Source organism: Teleopsis dalmanni, chromosome 1 (assembly GCF_002237135.1).
Source record: "Teleopsis dalmanni isolate 2A chromosome 1, ASM223713v2, whole genome shotgun sequence".
Classification (NCBI taxonomy): domain Eukaryota; kingdom Metazoa; phylum Arthropoda; class Insecta; order Diptera; family Diopsidae; genus Teleopsis; species Teleopsis dalmanni.
In genome coordinates, this window is record NC_051846.1 from 155,611,274 (window position 1) to 155,626,310 (window position 15,037).

At 25.1% G+C, this 15,037-nt stretch overlaps 1 protein-coding gene and 1 long non-coding RNA gene across 3 annotated transcripts in view; one reads left to right on the forward strand and one right to left on the reverse strand.

Moving 5' to 3' along the window:
- The window catches only part of LOC119669490 (uncharacterized protein DDB_G0283357-like), a 36,078-nt gene extending 22,025 nt beyond the window's left edge, over nucleotides 1-14,053 (reverse strand). For both annotated transcript variants that reach the window (XR_005251614.1, XM_038079395.1), the window contains exon 1: nucleotides 14,014-14,053. The gene's annotated coding sequence lies outside the window, so the exon portion shown is untranslated. The remainder of the gene's footprint in view (nucleotides 1-14,013) is intronic.
- On the forward strand, nucleotides 9,305-14,929 carry LOC119669491. The gene is made up of 6 exons (XR_005251615.1): nucleotides 9,305-9,408; nucleotides 9,508-9,788; nucleotides 10,395-10,506; nucleotides 12,946-13,216; nucleotides 14,348-14,700; nucleotides 14,809-14,929. It is a non-coding gene; the product is annotated as an uncharacterized LOC119669491 (long non-coding RNA).
- Nucleotides 14,930-15,037: the final 108 nt, after the last annotated feature.

Sequence of the window (15,037 nt, forward strand, 5' to 3'; positions counted from 1 at the left end):
ATATTTAGAATATTTAGAATCAGCATTTATTTTAGTTTAAAACTATTAAAATAACGTAGTGCACAAGGTCGTTTTGCTAAAGAACGGGTGTTTTCGCTAAATTATTTGTTTGAAATCATAAAAAAGAAAGACAAAGGCATGAGCAAAAACAAAAAGAGTAAAGAACGTTAAAACAATCTCATAATGTTGTGATTAAAATTTTCTGTCTCATTTCTTTGTTTACGGCTGAATATATTTCACTGATTATTTGCAACGTTTGTAGTTGTTGTTGTTGTCGTTTTTGCTGTTGCCATTCCGTTGCCTTCTATACTAATTAGTCACTCTAAACGTAGTATTAAGACACAAACAAATTTTATTTATTTTTATATATAACAAATTTGAAAATAATTAAAAGAATTAATATTCCTACATTTAATATTGTAAGCATGTAACATTTTTGTATAGATGTACAGTTTCACAATAGCAATTTATGTAAATTATTCATATATACAATAGAATTTTTATGCGTATTTGTTTTGTCTTAATTCAATTTTATTAATAAAAAAAAAAAAATAGAAACAGACACAGAATTTTATGTGACACAGTGACAATTTTTATTATTAAAAGAAGCAACAACAAACCGGTACAGATAATGATGCTTAAACGATTTTAAAAATGTTGTCGTCTTTGTTGTTGTTGCTGGGAATATGTGTAATTTCTCTATTTGTTTTACACAATAAAAGCGCGAAAATACAACAAAATAAAACAAAGTAAACAAAAGAAGCGTAGAGCATCAACATTAAACATTTGAAGAGAGCCAATCGCCAACTACTGTTCTTCCAACGCTTTTGCTTGTCGAGAAAGAGGAAGGAAACGAATTTATTACAATAAATTGAAAAATAAACGTTTGTGGTGGGAAAAAATGAGAGTTAGAAAATACAATAACAATGAATGGTTGAGTGAATCAATGAATAAGTTTCTCAATAATTTAATATAAAATATAATTTCTTTTATAAAATAAAAGTATTTTATTTAAAAATAATAATATCATATATATTTTACAAAATAAATAATATATTTTTGTTTATTATACTTAATATTAAAAAAAATTAAACACTAAAATTAAACTAAAACCAAATAACTAAAATTCTAAACCGGAACAAAACTATTAACATAAAATAAATACTACTTCATATATAAAGAAGGGATTTAGCATTACGTTCATGAAAAAAATATGTATTCAATTATTTAAATTAGATTTGAACTGAGTTATACTTATTTTTTTCAAATGAATTTTTGTAATAAATAAAGAGTTATTTTCTATGTTATGACAACATACTTTTGACCTACCTACAAGTACGATTTAAGTTACGTATTATGAAATGCTTTAATCAATATACTTGGATTCAATATTTTAATAATCTATCCATCCGGCATTAGCAGTCGCCATATAAAAATAAAAATTAAAAATTGTTAAATAACTTATAAACACTAGTCTAGGCTGACTATCTAGGCTATCGCTGAATAATAAAAAATATCAAAAAGGGCTCCGTTGGGGCTCCCTTTTTTACCGTCCTTAAAAAAGCTATCATTCTATAACGTGCAGGACTTGATAAAGTTGTAGACTTGTTAGGTTGGTTCAATTCTATTCAAGGGAAATATTCTATTCCGCGTTATTCGTACGTTGATCTCTGATCTAATGCTACTCCGTAGTATCACAACAATAAGTATCATATTATTTCAATTCAAGTATCATTTGAACACAAGATCAAATATAAGTACCATGATATTTTGCCTATTCAGCGTAAATAAGTTGTACTATCCATAAATTACAATAAGCCTGGCACTTGTGTCAGGCACAAGTTCTAAGCCTGGCACTTGCAGTCCAAATAAATTATATACGGACTATAAACTAATTAAATAAAAAATTCGATTATTCCAAAGACCACTGATGAAGAGTACTTGGCAATACTCGAAACAGCGTTGTATGGTCAGCCAAACTTAAATAAAATTAAAATAAATTTTTGTGTTTGTCCTTTATTTCTTTCTTTGCTATTCAAAAATCTCTCTAAATAAAATAAAATAATATATTAATTTTTTAACTGTGAAAAACTATATTCTGTTTGTAAGTATTGAGTAAAGAATACATCGGAGATTTTGAAGAAATAATTACATTTCGCTTAAGATGTTATATAGAAGGTCCCAATATTGCCAAATCCATAAGATTAAAAAAAAGAGGTCATGTCGTATGTTACAAATTTTTTTAAATATTTCACATTTAGTTGACAAGTTACAGGGACACTTTTCTAAATTTAAAAACAATGAAACAATGTTAAAGAAAAATTGAGAGTGACCTAAAAACACAATATATCGCTTGTAAAGTTTTTGATCTTCATATTTTAGGATCCGCACTGTAGTTTATTTCATGGTTCCATTGAGAAATGAAAAACAATCAATAGTGACGTTATTGGTGCGTTTTAAAACAATAGCAAAATTGCACTTTCGCATCATCTGTATTCTCCAGGTCTGGCTCATAGGTACCACAGTTAAATTTTCAACCTAAAAAATTGGTTCAAATAAGAGAAGTGATTGCAGAAACTATTTCCCCTCCTTTATATTGTTCTACAGAAAAGCTATCGAAGTATTAAAGAAGCTTTGGGTGAATAGGAATAATTGGAAGAGTAATGATAATTATTATTTATTAATATTTATTCTTTTTTCCGGTTTGCAGAATGCCTTTCATGTAGTTGTTACCGTTGAAAATAAAACCATGGTGATTTTATCTCTTCTTGATCTTTCATTTGTGAACATATTTCACATCAATTTTGTTTTTAAATGTTATTGTATTATAAATTTTAAATTTCAATTATTTATAATATTTAATATTGAAAAGCAATTAAAAGAAATTAAGCTTAACCCAAAAGCAAAGAAATTTAGCATTTATATGCATTTAATATGAGGTCGTTACGGAAATAAAGCTATATATAAGTGGTTACGCAAAATTTCTGCCGTAGAAATAAAATTCAGAAGAATTTTTTTATCTGAACCACTAAACATGCATTAAGCAAAAAATGAATAGGCTATAGAATTAGAAATCCTACTGACAGTATCATAAGAACTGTAAAGTACACAAAATAAATATTTTTAATTTATTTGTTTGCACAGTTGCTAAATACATATGTATATAATAATTTTAATTGTTTCGATAGCTTTAAAAATAATTTCAACTAGAAGAACTAATTTTAAATGATTTTAAAATTGTGATTTAATTATCACGTGTGGCATTACATTAATAGACACAAATATTTGTGATAATAAAATTTAAACTTTGCACATAAATACATCTAAATTTAAATCTTAACGTTTCGCTAACACGTCATTACTTAACGAAATAATATATATACATATATAAATATATGTACTATAAGAAAAAGCTATATCTAATTTAAAATGTGCTTTGTTAAGTAAAAAAAATCACTCATACGCCATGATATGAAATTTTTCAAGACCCTATATTAGAGATGGAATATACATATTCACTATATATAATATAAGGATAAGGTGAAATATTTTGAAGGTTTCTTAGATAAAAAATGATTGTCATTTTTGTTTCTGACAAACATTAGATCACGAGTTTATTAAAATTAAGATATCAATACAATAGGTAATAAACATTATGATAAAATATAACAATAAAATGAATAAATATAAGTAGATATGATGATATGTAACTCGAATTTGCATTTAATTTGTTACTAATTTTTAACCAAACAATTTTTGACAACCAATTTGACAACAATAATAAATAGAGCCATAATTATTTAAAATAAATAATAAAATAACTGACATGTAGAAATAAAATCCTCGGTATTTATGAGCAATACTAATGAGGATCATTCACGATAGGAAAAAGGAGGAATAATACATAGGTTACAAGAGTGGCCCAAAGCCTTTCATTTTTTTAGACATCCAAGTATCGTTTTTTCATCCAATTTCTACTCTAAAAACAGTTCCGTTGAGCAAAATTTAAAATAATGTAAATAAAAATAATAATGACGTTAAAAAAATAAATCCATAGTATTATTTCTACAATATTAAACCTTATTTTAAGCTAATTATTTAACTACTTTTTTAGAATTAGGAAAATAAAAAAATTTTATAATTTTATTCAAAATGAAAATCATTTCTTTCGAACTTAAACAAAATGACTTCAATTACTTTAAAAATCTTATTTCTTACTTGGCACAAACTATATTTTTATTATTTTGTTATAAATATAAAAAAAAAGGAAAACAAAAAAATGATATGCATTTACGAAATTGCATTTTGGCATTTGAAAAATAAAACTTTACTTAATTAAAACTAAAAATAATAATATGTAAAAATAAAAATTAAAAAAAATGAAACTATAAAAAACAGAAAATTAACTTTTAAATTAAATTTATTTTAAATTTAAATAAAATAATAGCGTATCTTAATATGAAATAATTACAACAGAAAAATAAACGAAAAGTAACGAAAAAAAACAAAGTAGCGATTGAGTTAGTCGATAAACAGAGTAGCGTTGGAATATTAAATATTGATGTCATTAAAAGCGTATATACGTATAATTTGAATAATGTTAACTTCTTTAAAAATTGTTCTTAAAATATTAAGTAGTAAGTATATATATACATAATAACATAAAATTTACATTAAATGGTATACTAATGCAACTATTTTTCATACAAAAATTCTCGTAAATAATAAAGACAAAATTTTCCATTGATATCAATCAATTTGTTCAAAAACAAATTTGCACAACTCCATAGAAGAAGAAGAACTTTAGATATCTAGAGAAAGCAATATGGGTAATTTTTTTTATATTTTGTATGCTGTTGACCTTTCATTCATTGAATGTAATATAATGGGTACGTTTGCAAACCTCAGGTTTACCGAAGACAAATATTAATGATAATGACCTGTAGATAAAAGACTGGCAAAAAAAAAATAAATTCATATGGTTATATATACAACTATTCAATATTATTCCCTGCTTATTTTAAAATACATTAAATAATAGTGAGCCTTAAACTTATTTTGGTTCTACAGTCAAAACACTTAGTTATCATTAGACTGTAAGACAAGGAGTTAAACGACTATACCTATAGATTATTACTGCAGAAGATAAAAATCTGATAATAAAAACATGACACAAAAATTTTCTAGTCCTAACATTTAAAAAAACGAATATCCAAATCAAGAAAAATATGCGAATTGAATACATAGCCATTCAAACCATTTTGCGAAGATTCTTCAGACTTTCACGAATCTGGTTTACATGTCAATGCATGCACCTTTGTACTCTTGTTAAATAGTATATCCAAAATATAAAAAATATTTAACTATAAATATAAGTATAAACATATTGTTATAAATAAAAAGAATTTAAAAAAATAATAAGTAATCTAGAAAAGATTTAAAAACGGCACGGTGCAAGGGTTGATAAAAAGAAACAATAGGGGTATTCAGGCAACTAATTAGTTGCTTAGTAGTTGATTACAACAAAAATTTGCACACAAAAATGAAACTAAGCAGGGAATCAACTATTTCGGTGATTCTCAGATTAGTACAAATTTGATTAATAGTGCTGCCAGTCCCAAGTGTCGTAATAATAACTTAAAATGAACTTTTGTGTAGAAATTTGTTAGCTATCTCTCTCAGCTGTTTGAACTGTGTGTAAACAATTTTCACTGTTAACGTATGTTTCGCTTTTGCTGTTGATGCGAGTGCTGCCAAGGCATTTACACACAACAAACTAATCAGATTACGCATTTTGGGTCGTTCAAGCAACTGATTAACATCAAAATGCTAAATTTTTTTTATATGAAGTTTTTGAATCAACTAAGCAACTAATCAGTTGCCTGAATACCCCTAATATATGACGTAGATTCACTTTAAATCACTTTAAAAAGTAAATTTTAACAAATTTTTATAAATGCTTAGTAAAAAATAAATAAAATGTTTATATAATATATAATTTGTTTTGTGTTTGCCTGTTCTTTAATTGAGTTATCGTAGTGTAAACACTTAAACCAATATAGACTATAACTGTAATATATAATAATATGATTATTTTTAATTATTAAAAATATGAGATATAAATTATAGTCTATAATCAATTTAAATGAAATAAAAAATTTATGCAATGTATAAAAATTGTGTAAATAGTTATGGCGACATGTCTTTTTTTAAAAATATATGGCTGCAATTAATATTTTAGCTTGTTATATTTTTTTTATAAAACATACGACCAAGCATATGCTAATATTATATAAAGAGTACTATAAAAGACGACATAAAATTTGTTCTACGTTTTTTTTTTAAAGTTTTAACACTAATATTCTAATAGCTAGTATTAAAAGTCAAATATTTCCTACAGGTTTTTCTAAGGTCGTTAAGTCTGATATATTAAATTTCATTTAAAACTTAATATTGTCTGACAGTAATAAAATTCGATACATTCAGACAAAATCCGAAAAGGCTGATGTATTAAAAACACTTTTGTTTATTTCTATTAATTATATATAGAAACTAAATAACTATAGTCTGTTAAAATTAATATTAATAATAAGTCTGACGAAGTGATAAACATTAATCCAGTCAAGGCGTAAAGAGGGGTTTTGAAGATACCTCGAGTTAATAAAGAGTAAAAGTGTTCAAGTGCACTGGCTCAAATAGCTTCAACATAAAATAAAGTAAAATAAATAAAATGAAATTGTGATAAATAAAAAAAATGATGGAATGAACGTTTGAGTTTTATACTACATCAAAAATAACGTTGTGGAGACGCTGTGTTAATAGGAATACAGCGATGAAGAATTTTTATTTATAATCGCAAAACATGGAATTAGTAACTAACAGAGGTAAAGTTTCAACTAAAACTGTAGAAACAATAAAAGAAAGTAAAAAATAAATTAAAAAAAATAGACAATATAATCAATAGAATAAAGAGGATGACATATATATAGTTTTAGTAATATTAATTTATGTTAGATCGTGATCCTGATGATGACTCTCAAGGAAAGCCGAAATATAGAAAATAAAAAAAATATATAACAAACGTTGAATTATTTAACAAAAGGGAAAATATTATAAAAAATCATGTCGATAAATAAATTCAAACTTTTATAATAATAATTAATAATATATTTAATAATATGTATAATATTATTTATTTTATTCCTAAAATAATTTTTTACTTTTCTTTCACAAAGTGAGTGCAAACTTATATTAAGTGTGACAAAGTTCTTTTCTACAACCTTTAATTTCTTATATATTTCAAAAATTAGTAGTTTTTTCGTAGTTACTTTTATTATATTCGCAAATGTCTCAAGGACAATTTAGATCAAATTTCCTATAAAGAAATAATAAAGCAAACAATTTGAAATTGTTGCAAAGATAAGATAACAGCAAATTATTTGTTATACAACCATATGCGAACGCATTTTTTAGAAGATAAAATAAATAAGCAAAAAACAAAACCATTGCTGTAGATATAAAAAATAGAAACCTCAAGTTATTATACTACACCGTGAGATATATAAAAATAGGCATTTAGAGGCATATATTGCTATTATTTTATTTTAAAAATATTTCTCCCAAAAACGAAAAAACACATTGGATTCTTAGTGCCAGGGATCGAAAAAAAGTCCCAAATATTTGAATTCATTAAATAAAACATTATACGTACACAAATAAGCAAATCGGTTATCTCAAAATGTAAATGCGAAGAGAACTTGTGAAACAAAATATGCTCTTTAATGGAATATTCCGAAGAGAATAGGTAAAGAATTGAAATTTGATTTTTGTTGTATTATATTATTATGCATTAGAAATTAGAATAATCTATTAAAAAAGTTATAAATTAAAGGTTGAAAATTGAAAAGTTAATGGCGGTAATAAAATACTGTTTTCGAAATACATTATAAAATAATATATTATTATTATGAAATACATATATAATATTAATAATAATATTATAAAATACATTATATAAAATAAAATCAGCTACAGAGAGTTTCTTCTAATTATATAAAAGTGTAATAAGTGATAAAAGGTTAGCTTTGTAGAAGTCTGTAGAAGAAGTTTCAATACTTCACGTACATAATATTAGTACAAGTAAAATTTCAGAGCATCGCTAAACAAAATTGGGCAGATGAACCCAAGATTTTAGATCTCAAGATTGACCTGGTCCCAACTGGAAAAGAAACGTAACAGTCAATAGCTTCATCAACTAAGTCGTAACCTGCTCAGCACTACGGTATTGGTACTGACGGGTCACTGGTCACTGCGCACAAGGAAGGCATACTATGAAACCGGATTTACCCTATAATGACTTTTGTCGTGGTTGTGACTATGCAATTGAGAATGAAACTGCACACTATCTCAGGAGTCCATGTCTATCGTTAGCTAGGAAAAAATTTAAAATCTTTGGTGCTCCTTTTCTTACAGACCTGATAGAGCTCTCATTTTGCAAAATTAGGGACTTGTCGAAGTTTATAAACTTCTCAGGTTTGTGTATTCGTACGGTGACCTCGTACGGAGATTTACATCGTTAAATCGATTCGGTTTGTAGTGTTATTTATGAATATATATGTATTGGATCTGGTTTAGTTTATATTGTGTATAACGTTTTCTTCACTACGTTTAAAATATGTAATGTCTTCTCTAAACCACAATAAATAGAGCAAAACAAATTTACTTCAAATTAATGTCAAATAAATGTAAAATTATTTAAAAAAACAGGAATAGACAGTCAATATAACGAATATCCAAATTAACAAACTTAAAAATTTTTGAATTTAAAGAATAATAAAATACTTTAAAGTATTTATTAGATTTAAAGAATTTTTGGATTTAACAAATGGAACATATAAAAGATCTTTTTTTTTAATTTGACATCTACTGTACTGAATTTAAAAGTATTTCGAATATTCTTTCATGTACTAGTATGTAGCTCTTTCAATTCATTCATTCTTTTAAAAATATCCAAAATCTTTAGAAAATTTGTACTCATTTCAAATATATTTACTAAATATAACATATTTTTGATATATGCACTAAACCTAAAATAATTACAAGTAAAACTAAGTAATTGTCCAAAATAAATACTTTTTCTAGTACAACTATTTGGACTGATGCCAAGGCTAAGATCGTTATACATCAAGTCATGATAAATATTTTGTTTTTAATTTTTTAAGTTAACGTATAAAAATTGTTCATAAACTTTATATATTTTGTATTGAAAATTTCATATAATTTATTTGATTTAATAAATTGAAGTTCATTCCTATAGTTTTATAGGTTTATAATATAATATATTATAAAAATTAAAAAGATATATGAAATGCATCACTTAAGTACGTAGACAACATATGGAATTTGCAGGTATTCACAAATCTATATGATATTAAGAAACCACTAATCTTCGATTGACATGTGTCATAACTTTATGACGTTAATTTTTCAGCCATTATCTATTTGCAGATTTAAACAAAATGTAACATGGAAAGCGACTTGCCGAAACTGTACTTAGTTTTAGACTAAAAATTAATCAATCACTTTACAAAAAAATAATGGAAATGTCAGAAGTGTTAAAATGAATGTATTACTCTTAAAGAGGACTATGCTGCTGAACAAACCCGTATTCTGCTAAGAAATTGTTTAATTGTCATTCTACTAATTGTCATACAAATTATTGAGACACAACTTATAAAATTTTACGAAGATATCTATATTTTGTGTTGAAAGTATCCAGAATTAACACTGTACAGTACTACTAACTTAAAAAAATTTTTTGTAATATATTTTACAGACTTTTTTCAAATGATAAATTTCGAATATTTTTATGTAGAATGTATACATATACCCTGTGTATTTTTCCCGTGTTTTAGAACTCATTGTTTTGTCTGTTACAGACAAAGTGTTGTAAAAATGTACCTTAATGCTTGCAACACAGTGAGATACTTCCGTTATCCCATAAAGCACTATATATATATATATACATATATATACTTAGCTAAGATTACATTAGAAGATTATATCCAAGATTAAAGTTGGATGCCTTTATCCTCCAGCTATTGTTTAACTGGACAATCAAAATAAATATGCCATAGTATGTTCAGACATATATTTTTATAGGAAAAGCTCCTTTACTTGTATATTTTCACGAGATTTGATATTAGGTATTAAAACTTATATATTACAATTAAAAACTGTAATGATCAATATAAAATTGATTATAGCTAAACATATAAGTTAATTAATTAGACCAACGTTTATATATAGAATATTTCCTTTTTAGATTCTTTCTATAAATTCATGATTAAATTCCTTATGTTATTTATTTTTTCACTTCTTTTTTTAATATCCAGGAATCGTGGACGTCCAAAAAGTACATGGAGAAGATCGATGAAAAGGAAAACTAACAAATTATTCAGCGAGCTTAGAGCATTAGCGCGTTATAGGGGTGTCTGGAAAGCATATGTAAATAGTCTAATTTGTTGAACTGTAGTTGTAATGTATAGAACATGTCAATAATAATAATAATTCTTCATCCCACCAATATAACAAAGGAACCTACCTACTCAATATAATGCAATAGTTTAGATTCATGTTCTTATAAGATAACATATAAGACAAAGATCTGCCCTAAGACAATAAGATAATTCAATAAAAAATTCGATCGATTAAATATATTAGAAGTTTGTAGTATAGCTGACACTGTACAACCGACAGTTCAGACATATGTTTTTATAACAGCTCCTTCATTTAGATGTTATATATATTATATACTACTATTAAAAACTGGAATCATTAATATAAAGTTGATTATAAATGTATATTTAATTTCCGACACAACTAACCTTTTCGTTTGTTCCGTATAATATATCTATAAAGTGATTAATGTTCCTTTAAAGCAGTTAGTATACATAGATATATGTATGTAATTAAATTTATTTGTTTGCTAACAAGGACATATGTATATTATGAAAGAATGAAGGATTTATTTAAAACGTTTATATGCAATTTAAAATTAATATCATTTTTGATTTGAACTGACTTTAAAACACACGTGTTTTTTTTTCAGCGACGCACAATATTTTTCATACACGTTTATATTTAAAAAAGTGCACAAACTTTTAATACAAGTAGACGACGCTCGAAGCAAATAAGCGATAATCAAGTGCGATCCGATATTACTCGATTGCTCTCTTTTGTAAGAATTGAGCACAATTTTTTGTTCGTCTTTTTAGAAAATCAAAAAGGTACCTTAAAAATGTGCATAAGAAATTAACAAAAAAAAAATAAATAAATAAATAAAACGTGTATTTTAATGTTGAATTTAAATTTTAAAAATAATACACACTAGTTTAAACAGAAATAGAAGGTGTTATATATCACATGTACTCTTACAGTTTGTGTTGCATAACTTTAAATTAAATTTATGCATGCATATATATTTTATATAACAAAAGTTAAGATTTGTTTATTTCTTAATTTAATAAATAAATAAACCAAATTTAACTAAAAAAAGGTATTTAAATTCTTTTAATATATTTAATATTGATTTATTTAAATTCTATTGTTATTTCAATATACTGAGATAATATTATATATATTGAGATTCTTTTCAAAACTTCATTAAGTAATCAATTATTACTATTATTTGTTCATAAAATAATACTGTAGTATGTGTTAACAAATACAAACACAAAAAATTAAATATTTATACTTTTAAATAAAATAATATGCTGAATGAACTCAGAGATTTTAGTGTATAAACAAAAAAATTTTGTACAAAACTGAGTACAGAATTTCGTTTAACATATTGAGAGCGCAACAACAATTTAAAATGCACTGAAAATATAAACAAAAACAAATTTTAACAAGCATAAAGCAGTAACACACAAAATGATAGCGTCATTCAAAAATGATACACGTAATATAAAAAAGCACAAAAGAGCAAACAATAACATTTATTGCTATGTGTGTATGTGTGAAAGTTTAAAAGTCATTGCTATACATTTGAGTAGTCAAAAAAAAAAAAATTATGATGTTATTGCTGGTTTTTTGAATACAGACTTCGAACTAAACGTATTATTATATTATTATCTCTGTTTTTAAATGAGCAAAATAAAAATTATCTTCAGCACGTCACAATATCATTAAAACAAATGTTGCTATTAATTGTATTAATATTATTTCTATTATATTGTATTTAATAAAAAATATTTTTATTATTTCAGCATTACACATGCTTAACTTTCTACTTTGTTTTAATTATTTAAGAAAGTTTATAAGAGCAATATTTATCGTGTTTACAATAAATGTACTCTGATAAATTGATGTTCACTTTGTTTTTGGCGTAAAATATTTATATATTTACTAAGCATTTACGGAACATTTAATTTGATATGAAATTTAATATTTAAGTCTAAATAGTTTCAAAAAATAAATAAACAAATTACGCCCGGAAAACAACAGACGCAAAAGAGTATATACCATGAGTAAGCTAACGATAAAAACTGAGGCACAAAGAGTAATCTAGGGAATTACACTCTTTGAAAGTTATAAGAGACATAAGCTTAATTACTTTTTCATAGTGTTTATTGAATATGATTATATGTTTTTGTTGCTATATAAACGTAGTAAAGAGAAATTTATTTTATATGTTAGCAACAAACTCTTCTTATAGTGGCACAAATTATTATTCCTGTTTATAAATTTTACATACAAAAGCAACAACAAGTTTTAGATATAATAAACCTTGCATTATTGTGTTACTTTTTTTGTTTTTCTAGAATCAAAAATTAAAAATCACATTTCATAATTTTATAAGGGTCTAGGTCTATTCAGAAAAAGTTCTATTCAAATCAAATAACTGTGCCATATATTTACGTTATTTTTTTTTTTCTTTTTCAGTATAGATCACATTTTTTGCCCGCACTGATACGAGTAATTTACTTTGAATGCTCGATATGTGCGATACATATACATCTATATGGTAAATTAAACAACAACACTTCCCTCAATAAGTGTTTTTAAATGAAAAGGAATAAATCAAACCACACTGTTTTCGTTATCATTTAGAAAATTGGAAAATGCATAACGGATAAAAGTAGGCGTGCTAACATAATTTGAAGCAATTCTTGAAATTTTGACACACCAGCTGTTAAGCTTTACAAAAGCTACGGTGAGCGAAATGACATAACCATAATGTCATTAGTGGATTGCCGTCAAAATGGTTGATTCTGCTCAATAAATTTATGTAAATATTAGTCACAGGAAAATTTTCAAACATTTTTTCATTTTTAAAACTTGTAAAATAAATGGTAACTAAATGTACAAAATTCCTTTTTCCTTTAAAATTTTCGTTTTTTTTTTAACAACTTGCAGTTTTATTTTTATGCTCACATGGGTGTTTGACTAATTGAAAATAGAACTTTTGAGCACGGCTGAACAGAATAATAGAAAAGAACATACACATATTACTTGTGTGTAAGAATGATTGCATAAAATTTGTCATTTAGCAGTTTATATATACATATATAATAGAAACTAGCACCAAATTCTATTCTATTAAAGAAATTAGATATTCAGAAAAAAAATACCAAAACTTTTATAGATTTATTATAAAATTACACACATATAAGGTTCGTTAAAATAATTAAAAATTTATAACAATTTGGGCAGCGCAAATATTTATTATATACATATATATGTTATACACACATAGCTACACACATTTGTATTTAAATACTTGTATAAGACGATTGAGTAAACTACACATTATTTCACCGTACTTAGCTAACTAACCCTGTATTAGGCACAATTTTTTTATTTTAAAAACAATAAAGGCAATATTAATTATTGCAGGTTCGACTTAAATTTTCAATATAAAGTTTGTTGTTGTTGGTTTACAATATATACCTGTCTGTATATGCATAAATGTGTATGTATATTTGGGTTTGTATATTTTTATTTACTCACATTAATTAATTGCTGCGAAGTTTCTATTTTTTACTTTTGTTATGCACTTGTTTTTGATGTTATTAAAATTGGTTTTTCGCTGTTTGTTTTTTGTTTTTGTCTTTAAACATTAATAAATTTGCAATTTTTTTTATTTTTTTTGCACAGATAAAAAAAAACTTGATTTTAATAACAATGAGTACACAAAAAATAAAATGTTTCTTTATTGTGAAAAAACATATTAAAATTTTTTTACATTGCTTATAACTTTTTATATTTATATGTTATTATGTAAATTTTTTTTCTACATAAATTTATACTTTTCTTCTAAAATATATTTTTTAACTTTAAATAGATGAGGCCAGTCGAATTAAATCCAACCGTCTGGTCGAAAGGCACAAAACAAATTACGACGTCAACATCTCCTCCACGACACCAATGAAAAAATAACAAATAAAAAAACAAACATCAGCAGAAAAAAAACACGTTGTTTGCGATATGAAAAATGAAGAGACACTCAGAGTGCTAATGTTGTTGCTATTTTCTTTGATTCTGATGGTTATTCGATTTTGTATTATTTTCCAAACCATATCTTTACAATAATTTAATAAAACTACCACATACCACATGGGAGCCAATAATAAAACGAAGAGCATTATGAACTGAACTATACACTAATTGATGAGCAGAGATGGTGAGAGTAAAATGGTAAGAGAAATAAAAGAGAAATAAGTGTAATTGTTGCTGCGAATACAAACAAAACAACATCAACAACTAATAATAAAAAGAATAATTTTATAATCTTATCTTTTTTAGTTATAAAATAAGTGAAGCATGCAAAAGAAACAGTTAAATACATTGCTTAAAAATCTGAAAATACATATCTCATATATAAAAGTTTCAGTTAAATAAAAACGTTAAGAATTAATTAGAACAAAAATTTCATCATCAACCAACCAGTATTATTGAACATTGATTTATAGTAATTTATAGTAAATATTATACAATGAATTGTTAGGTTAGTCTAAATTACTGCAACTATTGA